General features: G+C 36.2%; 1 protein-coding gene across 10 annotated transcripts in view; it reads right to left on the bottom strand.

Annotated features, from left to right (window-relative positions):
• Gria4 (glutamate ionotropic receptor AMPA type subunit 4) overlaps nucleotides 1-13,936 on the bottom strand; it is a 397,921-nt gene that overhangs the window by 363,306 nt on the left and 20,679 nt on the right. The window lies entirely within an intron of this gene.

The following is a 13,936-nucleotide window of genomic DNA, read 5'->3' as shown; positions in this document are numbered from 1 at the left end:
AGAACACTAAAGAATTAAGAGGGCCTATTATGGGGATCGTTATGCTCCATATGATTAATATATTTATGTCCTCCACACCCTAGGTACCTCAAATTATGACTGTAGTCAGAAACATAATCCAAATAATGATGAGGTGATTAATTTAGAATTAAGTCATTAAGTTAAAAGGACAAAAAAAAAAAACCAATACAGGTGTCTTTATAAAAAATATCTAGACATAGATGTCTCTGTAGAGACGGAGATGGTGGCCATTTATACACCAAAGACAGGCTCATTATAAACAACGGTTGACAACAGATCCGAATTTTAACTTACAGAATTGTAGAAAAAAGCTATTGTTGAAGACAATCAGTAGTACTCTGTGATGCAATTCTTAGCAAAAGAAACTGGACTTATTTGAACATTGTAAGAAACAGATCACAATAAACAGTCCTTTCTATCCTGGTGGTACACTGTGGTCTAAACAGTATTCTCTTGACTATAGAAGAGTGAGGAATGAAGGGGTGGCAGATTTTATACAGGGGGAACTAAAACTGACATCATCATCAAGCCCTGAATTTATGTGTCCAGATGGTAGAATATAGAATGATGTCATATGTTCCAAAAAAGTGTTTGTGACTTGTATTACATTAAACAATCCTTTGAAGACAACCCCTGCCACAAATTACAAATGCCTTACTTGCTAGCTCTGTTTGGATTGATGCACTTTCTAGGGGATGGGTTCTATTTTGTCTATTCTAGTATCATCTTAGCTTAAGAAGTCTAGCAAGCATAAAGCTTATCCCCAACTAAAACAGTCTGCTCTAGTTCCTGCTGGACAGAAACCTGGGAAGCAATAGCAAAGGAGACACTAATGTTGAGAAAATTGATCTTCAATGCGAACCTGACAGAAGTTATAATCAATCACCTCAGGGATAAACCTCTGAGTGTCTGTAAGGACATCCATAAGTATTTAATGAGGAGGGAAGACCCACCCTGAGTGTGGGAGGTACCATCTGATATACTGAGAACCAAGACTAAATAAAGGAGGCAGATGACCACCTTCATTCTGCTTCCTGACTGTGCACCCCATGTGACCATATGCCAGCTCCTGAAACATTGCTAGCATGGTGGGCCACAGTGAATCCTTCCTTCTTTAAGTAGCTTTTGTCACATGTTTGATTACAACAAGAAAAGTAACTAATATAAAAGGCTATGATGGCTAGAGAGCTAAAAGTGAGTACAGTATAGTGCTTTAAGCCACACTGTTGGGAAGTTTAGTTTCTCAGATTCAAAGGTAACATAGCTACTAATTTCTGAATTTTATTATGCATAGAAGAGTATTTTAATTAGTTACTCATTAAATGCTAATAAATTTCTAGATTAATAGATAAATAAAATTATATTTTACTTTACTTTTACTTTATCTGCTATAATCAGGGCAGATCGTGGATAAGCAAACATGATCATAAACATTATATTTACTCACTGAAAGCTACAAAGTAATGTTCTATGATATTAAGCATAATTATTGACCATAAAATATTACTGAAGTAAGACTATTAAAGAATGAATGGCTGTGTGTGTGTGTGTATGTGTGTGTGTGTGTTTGCATGTGCACATATGTATATATGCAATAGATGACCATAGGTGTCATTTCTCAAGTGTGTGCTGTCCATCTAAAAATATTTTTTAAACAGAGATTCTCATATGAGTAGAGTTGCCCAGTTTGGCTGGGTTGGCTGGCCAATGAGCTCTCCTTCTGAGCACTGAGATACAAGTATCCACTACACTGGACTCTGCAAATGGACTCAGGAGCTAGAACTCAGGACCTCATCCTTGCTCAGCAAGAACTCAACTGGCTGGGCTGCATTCTAATCCTTATTTGAGGTACCTTGAAATATTAATCCAATTTATTTGACACATGAAAAGAATGGAAAAGTAAAAATAAATAAGCAAAAGAGAAATAGCCTGTTTTGTTTTGTTTCATAACAGAAATTTCACAATGTAGCCGTAGTGTCTGGAATGCTGTGTTCATTGGTGTGTGCTACTGTTCCGCAGGAAATTGGATTAAGAAATCATTACAAATAAAGTAAAATAGTTATTTAAAACAATCATCTATTATTTATTGAATATTAACTATTATTAATAGTAGTGAAAAAGGCATCATCACACATCTCATGGGCATGTCCATTTGGGAGGCAGTTTCACAGTAATATGTTAATTGTCATTAAAAATTACATATTTTTTTATCTCTTTAATTCATTAATTCTCAATGTGAAAAAGTATTCAATGGAAATAAGTATCAATGTCATCAATTATTACTTATAATTAAACATTGGAAAAACTAAAATATTCAAAATGATTATTAAGATCCATAAAGTAATTGTTGCTTGCTCATTTAGAAAGTATTTCTAAAAATATTTAATTGGAAATTGCTTAGAATAATGTATTGTTTAAAAAGAGATTAATGTGCATTATAAGTAAGTTGCTATCCTATTAAAACTAGTGTGTGCAGTTTTAATATTGATGCTGGGATAATGGTAATGATGGTAGGATAATGAGGATGTTGAGGACAATGATGGTGATGATGGTGATGGTAATGACGATGGTACCTTGCAGATGAAGGAAAACTGAATTGTAAGGAAGAATCTCAGCCAAGCCAAGCTTTAAAGAAGACTCTAAGACCAGCACAGTTGCCTGGAAGAAGTAGAAACCTGCTGAGCAGCCTGGAGGAGGTTTAGACCAGAGTCACTTAGAAAGTACATTCTATAACCTGTTGAGTTGCTGCAGGCTGTGAAGTGTGCTCCATGCTTCTCAGCTTTTGTGTATGGTCCTAGGTTATGCAGCTGTCTTTGAGTTATGTCTTTCCCTGTAAATTGCAGCTTACCCATACTCCTGTAAGTAACCCCAAGAAAACTCATGGTTCACCAAGTTAGACTTTGGTGGTATTTGTATTTTGGTCTGTTGTTGTAAGTTCTCTATGTGGAGCAAGTACACACATGTGTCACATCTACCCAGGGAAAGTTTTGTCACTTAGCAGATAGTGATTATGATGATGGTGGTGGTGAATAGGGTGGTAATAGTGATGATGATTTTCCAACGTTGGTATTGAAGTTAAGGTTTCCCACATTCTGGAAAATCACTCTTCTACTTAGCTACACTCCCTCCAATCAAGTAAGAAGATTATTTTAATAATGCGTTATAACTATGTTTTTCAGTTGCCTATCATTATTTTAAAAGTTTCTGATTAAAATTGAAAGATAAAGTAGCAGATAGAAATATGTTGCAAAGAAATCCTAAGAACATAAAGAAAGTTAAATGTGACTTTTTGTTGTTCTTTTTGCTTTTTAAAGAGTTTGAGATCTTTCTGAGACACCTACCCAATTTCATAAATAAAAAATAATGTACAACTCTTGACTTTCTTTTTAAATATGTTAAAGGAACATTTATAGTAGTCCTTCAGTAAGACATAAATTCATATTACATTAAAAAGGACCATCTTGCCGGGCGGTGGTGGCGCATGCCTTTAATCCCAGCACTCGGGAGGCAGAGGCAGGCGGATCTCTGTGAGTTCGAGGCCAGCCTGGTTTACAAAGCAAGTTCCAGGAAAGGCGCAAAGCTACACAGAGAAACCCTGTCTCGAAAAACCAAAAAAAAAAAAAAAAGACCATCTTTTATTTTGTACCCTTTATATTGTTCACTTATATAAATGCTGATATGACCATAATGAAAGCCATCAGCTAACTATGTTCTTCTAAGCATTTAACTGCAGTGTGTCATGATTTTTAAAATCTTCATGAAATATCAAAAAATTGTAAAATCTGTAATTGTTGATAATGATTCTATATACTTCCCAAGAAGTAACCTAAATATACTGAAACATAGTTTGATTTTCATTTTCACTTTTTGTTTGAAATTCACGAGTAATTCACAAAAGAAAGCAGAGCACACTGCATGTGAACTCTAACACTGTCCTTTGTGCTTATATTAGAGAGGTTATTGTGGAGCCATTGGAAGACTCTGAATTCCCACAAAGATGACAAGGATTAACATCCTGGCTATGTCCAAATGAGCCTTATGTATTTATTTGTTTGTTTATATTATCATCTATGTTGGAGCTAGAACTCAGTACTGTGCAGACTAGACAAATTTCTATCACTGAGCAACACACATCCTCTGGGTCTTTGGAGAGGGAATTCATTAATATCTCAGACTGACCTTGAGTTTGAAATCCTATCTCAGCTCAACCTGCAATTATAGATGTGTGATGTCATGATCAGCAGAAATTTATTGAGCCATTTTTTATTTTATTAAGCATAGAATCTTATCTCATATAATACTTTTTGATTATAGTTTCCCTTCCCTCTACTCCTTCCAACCCTCTTCCATCCAGATTCATTCCCTTTCTGTCTTTCATTAGAAGAAAACAGGCTTCAAAGAGATAACAACCAAACATGACAAAATAAAATACAACAAGATGAAGCAAAAACTATCATATCTGATTGGACACAGCAACCCAACAGGGTGAAAAGAGTCCCAAGAGCAGGCACAATGTGAGTATGAATATCATCAGATGGAATCATGGAAACTAAAAGTTTAAGGTAAATATTGCAGTGCACAATTCCAAGAAAAGTGCTCCACTTAATTGTTTAAGATGATTCTGAATTTTCTAAGATGAAATTCTTTCAGATTTTAACTTCAATATTATTTCTTTTATTCTTAGAAATATTACAAAGCATAAGAAATGATTGGCTCTGGTAATAAATGATATCTAAAAACTATGACACTGATATTTTTATCAAGCAAATATCCTGATGTCCCTACTATTTATTCAAATATTAACATGAATGCATTTCATTTATTGAACTAATTCCAATAATTCAGTATACTTTAAATACGTTTACATTACTGGGCACTGTCCATTTGCTAAAACTTCTTTTTTATTTTTCCTAAATTCAAACCGGTAGACACAATAAATATTTAAATGCTCCATCCAGAATTTCAAGATGTACCATACCAATTGGCACAACATAAATATCTCCTTTTCCTCATGGACTATTCTTATGAAATAAGCATTTTCTTTGAAAGTTAAAAAAGAACAAGATACAATTTCTGTGTTACTTTTTCCTCATTTCCTTGGTTGGTATATTGTTTTGAAGATAAAAATGAAGAATTTCTACTGAAATATTGACATTAAACTCAGCATTTGCTGACTGTCTACTATGTGTATGCACTAATTTTAAAGCTGAAAACAGTGAAAAGTTTTGGGAAACTTATCAAATAAAATTTTTGGAAAAAGCAAGAGGAAGACACAATGAACTGCAAAAGCTTGAAAGTAGTGAGGCAGAGGAGATAGCACAGTAGTTACAATTGCTGGTTGCTCTGTCGGAGACTGGAGTTCTATTCTCAGCCCTGACATAGGACACCTCACAAAAGACAGTACCTCCAGTTTGGGGGATGGTATTTTTCTTGTGGCCTCCACAAGGCATGTATGAATACACACAGAGAGACTCACACGCATGCACATAAATAAAAGCTAAACATAAATCTTTATGTTTATAAAATGGTAGAAGTACACACAGACCAAGTTTCCCAGAGCATAGTAAAGTGAACAGCAGTGGTGACTAGATGCACAATCAAGAAAACTCCAAAAAAAAAAAAAAAAAAAAAAAAAAGGATCCCTGAAGAATCTGTGAAAAAGATGATCTGACAAAAAGCTGATCTTTAAGAAAAATATAGGCTGAATATCAAAGATGTTACTATAAAGAGGGAAAAATAATAAGCAGGATAATGCAGAAAATACACTCCGTTGTGAAGATTCCCAATGGCAAACTTGTATTGGGAAGCACTACTGCTTCATAATCATGTTTGAAAATGATTGATATGTTTTATTTATGGAATAATTTTTTTTCTGATTGAGAGCAACATGTCTTTATTGAATGCAGGGTAGTGTACACTCTGTTTCTTGGGTAAACTCCTCAGGTCTGGAGAGCCTTTATGGTAACACAGGATCCTCAAGCTTGTACTCTGCCTCTCAGTGTTAATAAAAATATGGTTTGTCTGCTTCCATAGTTTACCATTAGTCAGCATGCATGGCTTCCATTATTGTTCCAATACATGATTTCAGGATTTTCTTTGCAACAGTTTTCTTTCATATAAACAGTTCTAGTCACTTGCTTCCTAGGATGATAAAACTTCATTGGGGTTAGGAAGACTAGGTCACCAATATTGACTATCAGGTGACGCAATGACACTAGTCTGTACAACAAAGACATTAATTTTTTTATAATGATGCTAAAACTATTCATTGGGAAAAAGACAACATCTTTATCAAATAGTGTTAGAAAAACTGGATATTCACATCTATAAGAATGTCACTTGATTGCTATCTCTCATACTGTACAAAGATCAACTCCAAATGGGTCACAGACATCACTGTAAGATCAGAAATTCTGAAAACATTTAGGATGAAGTAGATAAAACATTTCAAGATATTAGCAGAGGCAAGAACATTCTGAATAGGACATTAGTTGCTCAATAAATAAGTAATGCCAACCATTGGCAATGAGGTCTCCTCAAATTCAAAAGCTTCTGCAGGAAACATAGTCAAGTGAAGACACAGGAGAAAAGTGTTCGCCAGCTATACATCTCATAGATAATTAGTATCTAGGACATACAAGAAATTAAAAAACTAAATATCATTAAATCAAACTACTCAATCAATAAATAGTCCAACCAAATAAACAAACCACTCTCAAAAAATGAACTACCGGGGCTGGAGAGATGGCTCAGCGGTTAAGAGCACTGACTGCTCTTCCAGAGGTCCTGAGTTCAATTCCCAGCACCCACATGGTGGCTCACAACCATCTGAAATGAGATCTGGCACCCTCTTCTGTGTTCTAAATAAATAAATAAATAAATCTTAAAAAAATGAACTACCAATGGCCAATACTTTTTGAAAAAGTGTTCATCCTTACTATTAAAACTGTATTAAAACTACATTGTGGATGTGCCTCACGCTGGTCAGAATGATGGTCATTAAGAAAATAAGTAACAAATGATAGCAAGGATGTGAACAAAACAGAAACTTTATACACTGCTGGTGGAAATATAAATTAGTTCAGCCTCTATGGAAATCAGAACAGAAGTTTCTTAAAAAACTACAAAGAGATCTACTATGTGACTAAGCTACTGCACTCCTGGGTTTTTACCCAAAGTAATCTAAGTAGACATATCATAGAGATACTTTGTAATAGTCTCAATAACTGATTTATAGAACCTATTAAGAAGTGTATCAACAGAGGATGGATAATGAAAACATTATATTATTTACATACAATAGAATATAAGACATAAAGAAGAATGAAGCTATGTCTTCTGTAGGAAAATGGATGCAAGTAGAGAAAATCATGATTATTTTAAGTCAGTCTCAGAAAGAAAAATATTTTTCTCACTTTTGGTTCTTCTATTTTTGTATAGATTCATAAAATCATCTACATACATATGTATATGTCTGTATCTGTGTGAGTGCATGGATGTGTGTGGGTGTGTGCGTGTGCGCGTGAGTGCGTGTGTGCGTGCGTGCGTGCGTGCGTGCGTGCGTGCGTGCGTGTGTGTGTGTGTGTGTGTGTGTGTGTGTGTGTGTATGAAGTAGAAGCCAAGCAGCCAAGCTGTTTAGGAGACATAAGGAGACTAGCTGTGGGGTGAATAAAGGAAGGATGGGGCTGTCAATTTATTTTACTGTTGCTTTGATGAAATAACAGTGAAGAAAGTTTATTTTGGCATTATTCAAGGCACAGTCCACCATGGCAAGGAAGCAGAGGCAGCAGGAGTTTGAAGCAGCTGGTCACAGTGCATTTTGTCAGGAACAGAACTGAGTGCATTGATGGTACTCAGTTCATGTTCTCTACCTTACACAGCCCCAAACTCCCTGCCAGGAAATGGGCCCACCCACCTTTGAGGTGGGTTGTCTCACATCAATTGGTATAGATAAAATAAACCCCCTAGGTGATTCTAGATACACTAGTACTAATTATTGCAGGAAGTATAATGATAGTGTGCTGAGCGTACATTACATACCTGCATGAAAATGCCCTTTCATAACACAGAATCATATATAGTGAATATATCCCAAATTTCAAAAATATATTTAAAGACATTGTTCAGTATAAAAGCATGCTGTCATAATTTTTCATTTCTCCATTGCTTTTAATGTTTACTCTTTTTCCTTTTTCATGAATGATTTTGCTTTTTATCAAGTTCATACACAGATATAATGTGTTCTGATCACTATTCCTTCTATCTTCCTTTATTTCTTCCCATTTATACCAACATTTTCTCATCCTTAACTGTCCCTTTCCTGGATTCATAATTTTATTTTAATATAAAATATGTAGTTAATTTTTACCAACAGGATTTAGCATCTCTAATATTGCCATGAAACGGGGCCTCCTTGGCATTCAAGCCACTTGCATTGTTCTATCAATCTTCATGATGGAATAGTGTTTTCTTTTACCTTTTTAAAAAATGTCCACATGCCATCATATTCCTCAAATATGAGTTACTGGAATTCCGTGTTGGCTCCTCCCTCAGTGCTGTATTCCCCTGGTTTTGAAATGATTTTTCAGTCTTTGGAAAATACAAAGCTGCAGAGCACATCATAGTATTTTGCACACTCTAGTTTACATACTAGTTTTCTATTTACATACCTTATTTCTCTTACTAGACTTCAAATATCAAAATGGTGAAGGATTTATTTGGATTTTCTTTTTTATTAAGAAAATTTTTATTCATTTTACATACCAACCACAGATCCCCATCTCATCCCTCTTCTCTCTCCCCCTCAACAGCATTTCCCCCAAGCCCACCCCTCATCCTCTCTCTGAAAATGTAAGGCCTCCCATGGGGAGTCAGCAAAGCCTGGCACATTCAGCTGAGGCAGATCCAAGCCACTCCCCCTGCATCAAGACTGTGCAAGGTGTTCCATCATAGGTAATGGGCTCCAAGAAGCCAGTTCATGCACTAGAGATAGATCCTATTCCCACTGCCAGGGGTCTCTTAAACAGATCAAGTTACACAACTGTCTTGATTATGTAGGGGGCCTAGTCTAGTCCCATGCAGGCTCTACAGCTGTTGGTCTAAAGTTCATTAGTTCCTACTAGCTTGATTCAGTTACATTACTAACTTTCCTTATCATAATCTTGATATTCCTTGCTTATAGAATCCCTCTTCCCTTTCTTTGACTGGACTTCTGGAGCTCAGCCTGGTGCTTAGCTGTGGCTCTTTGCATCTGTTTCCACCAATTACTAGATGAAGGCTCTATGGTGACCATTAGGGCCTTTACCAATCTGATCACTAGGGTAAGCCAACTCAGGCACCCCCTCCACCACTGCTAGTAGTCTAATCTGGAGTCATCCCTGTGGATTTCTGGAAACTTCCCTTGCACCAGGTTTCCCCCTATCCCCATGGTGTCTCCCTCTACCACAGTATCTCTTTCATCGCTCTCTCACTCCATCCCTGTCCCAGCTGCACCATCCCGTTCCCTTATGGGTTTTCTTTCATATTACATAATGTTGTGATACATAGCCAAGGCAGCCAGTAAATATTATAAATAATTGTGCTGAGGAATGCAGATGTCTGAAGATGATTCACATTATAACACATTGCAAACTAAGCCTAGACATATTGTTTCCTAGAGAAAATCAGTACAATTTGAAAATATTCCTTGTAGCATAACAGTGCCATTACAATAGAATTTTATAATGCTTCTGTGAAGAGGAACTATTTACAGGTGACAGGCATGATAGGGTCTGCTGTGAGTAAAATTACATGCATCAGAACTCATTGTGTATTCACACCTGTACCATTCAGAAATGCAAAGCTTACATTCATATCTGATACTATTAAAATTATTTAGATTTACAGGAAATGTTTTCAAATGGTTGATTATACTCCAAACAATAATGAGGAACATAATATAAGCTAAGCAGCATTTCTATAGATTTCATCTTAAGTGTTATCTAAATTCTTTAGTGTCTGCAGTTAAGATTTAGATTATAGAAATTAATATCATTAGTTTGAATTACTATATTTTGGGGATTGTTCTGTTAAAATTAATGGAAGGCCAAGAAACTGATGACTATGTGATACAATTCAAACACAGCCCAATGAGAGAACTGAAAGGCAAGATGGCCACAACAGACATGGTTCTAGCCAAATGTCGTTAGAATTAGGTCTTAATAGGAGGATCTTGTCCCTCCAAGTTTCCATTCTATGGCTGTTCTCTACAAAAAGCTCGAGGACTAATTAAGCACATTCTTTCCAAAACATATGTGTACAGTGACCTTGTCAAACCCTAGAGGGACTGTTACCATATGGCTTCAGGGATGGACTCAGGAACCAGGAAAAAGAAGGCAGTACCATTCTGTCTAGTCCTGCTGTTGCTGCTGCTGCTGCTGCTCATGTCTACCATGTAATTCTGTTTGTGGAGAAAGACAATAATGGTTTCTATTGGTATGTGTGCCAGTGGGCTAAGGAAAATAGTGAGATGTTGAATAAAATATTAGTGACTTTAAGAGAGTCTGACCTTGAACACTATGTAAAATAACAAGGTATATCCTTAGAGGATATTTTGGAAAGGAGTGGTGATTACAAAAGAATATACTGTACACAGATTTGTGGATCTCTTTACTATCGGCTTGAAGAACATACTTTGTGAGCAATATCTATCTGCCTTTATTTGAATGAAAGGTTTACACTATTAGATCTCCCATTTGAGGGACCACAAAGCAAAACTACACTTAAGAAACATAAAAATTTGTCTTTTATTAGGTGACATTGGAAGCATCTCACTTTGTTTTGCAAAACTCCTTTTTATATCCATGAATGTAAATGTATTTGAGAGATAAGAGCAAGTATTGGAATTCTTGCTGTGTATGTGCATGGTAACAAAGATATGGGTCAAAGATCCTCTGAGTCCAATGAAATTTCAGACCTCTATGTCTTTAGGCAGCATGCTACAGCACCACACAAATACTGTATTCATGACTTCCTGTTTTTACACTATATTAGGACATTGTTTTGTCAGACTTTGAATTTATGGGAAATGATTGAAATAAATAACATCAGGATTTACCACCATATTTAAGCATTAAGAAAAAAATAAGAAAAAATAGTTCATATTGCTCTGCATATAAGGCCAAAGTCTGTATTTCAGCACCATGCTTCCAGTGCAGTGATTGTGAGGGTCCTTGAATGGGATGATTTGTCTGCAATGCTCAGAGATGGAGACTCTGTCTAGACCCATTCAAGGGCTTTGTGGGTGGAAGGGAGCAGTCTCTTTGCAGGTCTCTAATGGTCTGTGAAATTATAAAAATGCAAGTCTAGACTCACCCTGGTGAACCCCAAAGACATGCCCTTCACGGAGTATTTTCCTTGTTAAAAATGTAATTTCCACAATTCTTACCTCAATTTTAGTATACCTCTTTTCCCAAATGAAACCAATGGAATCTATAATCTAATGCAAACTCTCATACTTGACACTCAGACAAGCTGCCGCTTGCCTACTTCAAGGCCTCTGCTGTGTTATCTTCCCTCTTTTTTTTTTTTTTTTTTTTTGGTTTTTCGAGACAGGGTTTCTCTGTGTAGCTTTGCGCCTTTCCTGGAACTCACTTGGTAGCCCAGGCTGGCCTCGAACTCACAGAGATCCGCCTGGCTCTGCCTCCCGAGTGCTGGGATTAAAGGCGTGCGCCACCACCGCCCGGCTTATCTTCCCTCTTTAAAACAAACAAAAACTAGATGTTTTTCTTCCAAGTCACGGATTGCACATTTAATGATTTTCAGAATACTTATAACTCAAATACTAGCATCTGAATTTCCTCAGAAGCAGTTAATTTTGTACAGAAGTAATTTTCAATTTCCTTCTTTTCTTTTGTGTTCCATAGAAAATTAAGGATAATTTCAACTCTCTAGTATCATTATTTCAGAGAATATTTCAAATAGGATGCTACAATATTTGATTAAATATATATTTATCGCAAATATTTAAGAAAGAAAAGATAAAGGTGTATGGATTATAATTTTAAGTCAATATACTTCAAAACCTTCTATGTTGCCTAAGTCCTTGATGACTTATTTTTATAATACTGAGCCAATATACATGTATGCACCTACTTTTTGTTTTTCAGTGAATGCTTCTGGGGCATTCACTAAACATAGCAAAGAACTTACAAAGTTTTTTACTAAGAAATGATTCAATAATTCTAAAAATTAATTTCCCATGTGCTACATGATATATCAATATAAACAACATATCTACACACTGTCAGAATCTCAAATGTTAAAAAATGGAATTCCTTCAGCATGACTTGTAGCTCAGGACAGAATCTGGAGATTTATGTTGGAGTCAGCTAGCTGGGTAAGGAGTAGGCACATCCTAGACACAGCATGTGATCATTAATCTTGGTTGTCTACCTGGTTGGACCTAGAATTGACTGATAGACATGCTTCTAGAACTATTAGTGAAGGAATTTCTTGACTAAGTTATTTGTGGCACATTATATGGCACCTAAGATGAAAGGAGGTCCAGAGAAAAGCCTTTGCTTTTCACCTGCTTGTCTTGGCAATTTGCTAGTGAGTTTTTGTCACCACAGGCACTGCTTTAACTGATGCCACTTCCTTTTACTGATATCAGAAACTATCTTAATTAGGCTTCCAACATGGACTGAAGGCTAATGGCTCTCCATGTATCCTCCACATTTTCAGCACCAGGTTGGGCACCCAGCCTCAGGGTTCTCAGTTTCATTAGTGTTAGACAGCCTTTGATGGACTAAGCAGAATACATTGCGTAAACGTGTGTGTGTGTGTGTGTGTGTGTGTGTGTGTCCATTCCTTCCTTCTGTTGGTTCTGTCCTCTAGAGTACTCTAACATACAACAATTTTCAACTTGGCATATGTAACACTGGAATAAAAACTTTGTAAGTATGATCTGTAGCAAGCCTGGCATCTGGCCTTCTAGCTAGTAGCCTTATTTTTAGATTAGGAATGAGACTCAAAATACAGAATATACTTTAAGTTGTCTAGGTGAGGTAGTAATCATTTTCATCTCAGTAAGGTCTAGGAATAGTGTTTTCAAGTTTGATATTTTTAATTTTTTCTTTCTATTTTTATTGTTATTTTTTATTGAGCTAATGATTATTCTTCTTTATCAGCTATAGGGTGATGACTTTGTATGTCTATAGACTGTGTGGTGATCAATATTAGGGATACTATTGTCTCAAGCATTTGTTATCTCCTTGTAGTGATCAGTGAGTGTGTTCAAAGTGTTCTTTTCTACCAGTTTGAACTATATGTTTCAATACTGTCAACTATTCTTACTCTTCATGTAGACCACCAGAACTTACTCCTCCTGATTGGTTGTGACTTTGCTCATTTTAACCCATCTCTTCTTACCTTCCCATTCCACCTTTATTCTGCCTTTTCTGGCAACCACTCTTCTGCTCTCATGTCTTTTTATGGTAGTGGCATTGTCTTTAAAATAAGTTTAAGTGCCAAAGAGAAGAGGCTAGATGTTGAAAGATAGATAAAGAGCTGTGGCCAAAAAATGATTCTTAAGAGTGGATGAAATGGGGTGGTTATTAAGTGTAGAATGGAACCAAGCATGGTGCTTGAGAAAGGAGGAGTCCTAGCTTGGGCTACATAGTGAGTACCAGGCCAGCCAGGACTACAAAATGATACTTTGATGGTTAGTGTTAATTGTTTACTTGACAGAATCTAGAATCACTTGGGAGACTGGGCTCTGCATACACCTGTGAGGAATTATTTTTTAAGGGCTATCTCTGAGGATGTCTTTTAGAATTTATCTCTACCCTACATAAAGAAATATAGGCAACTGAATAAAGCTGGAAGAGGGAGGCGTGGCCCTCCCTAGGGAAGAACACACCAATTGGTTGCCAGT

This window comes from Peromyscus leucopus, chromosome 7 (genome assembly GCF_004664715.2).
Source record: "Peromyscus leucopus breed LL Stock chromosome 7, UCI_PerLeu_2.1, whole genome shotgun sequence".
Taxonomy (NCBI): domain Eukaryota; kingdom Metazoa; phylum Chordata; class Mammalia; order Rodentia; family Cricetidae; genus Peromyscus; species Peromyscus leucopus.
This window is presented reverse-complemented; position numbering and strand designations above follow the sequence as displayed.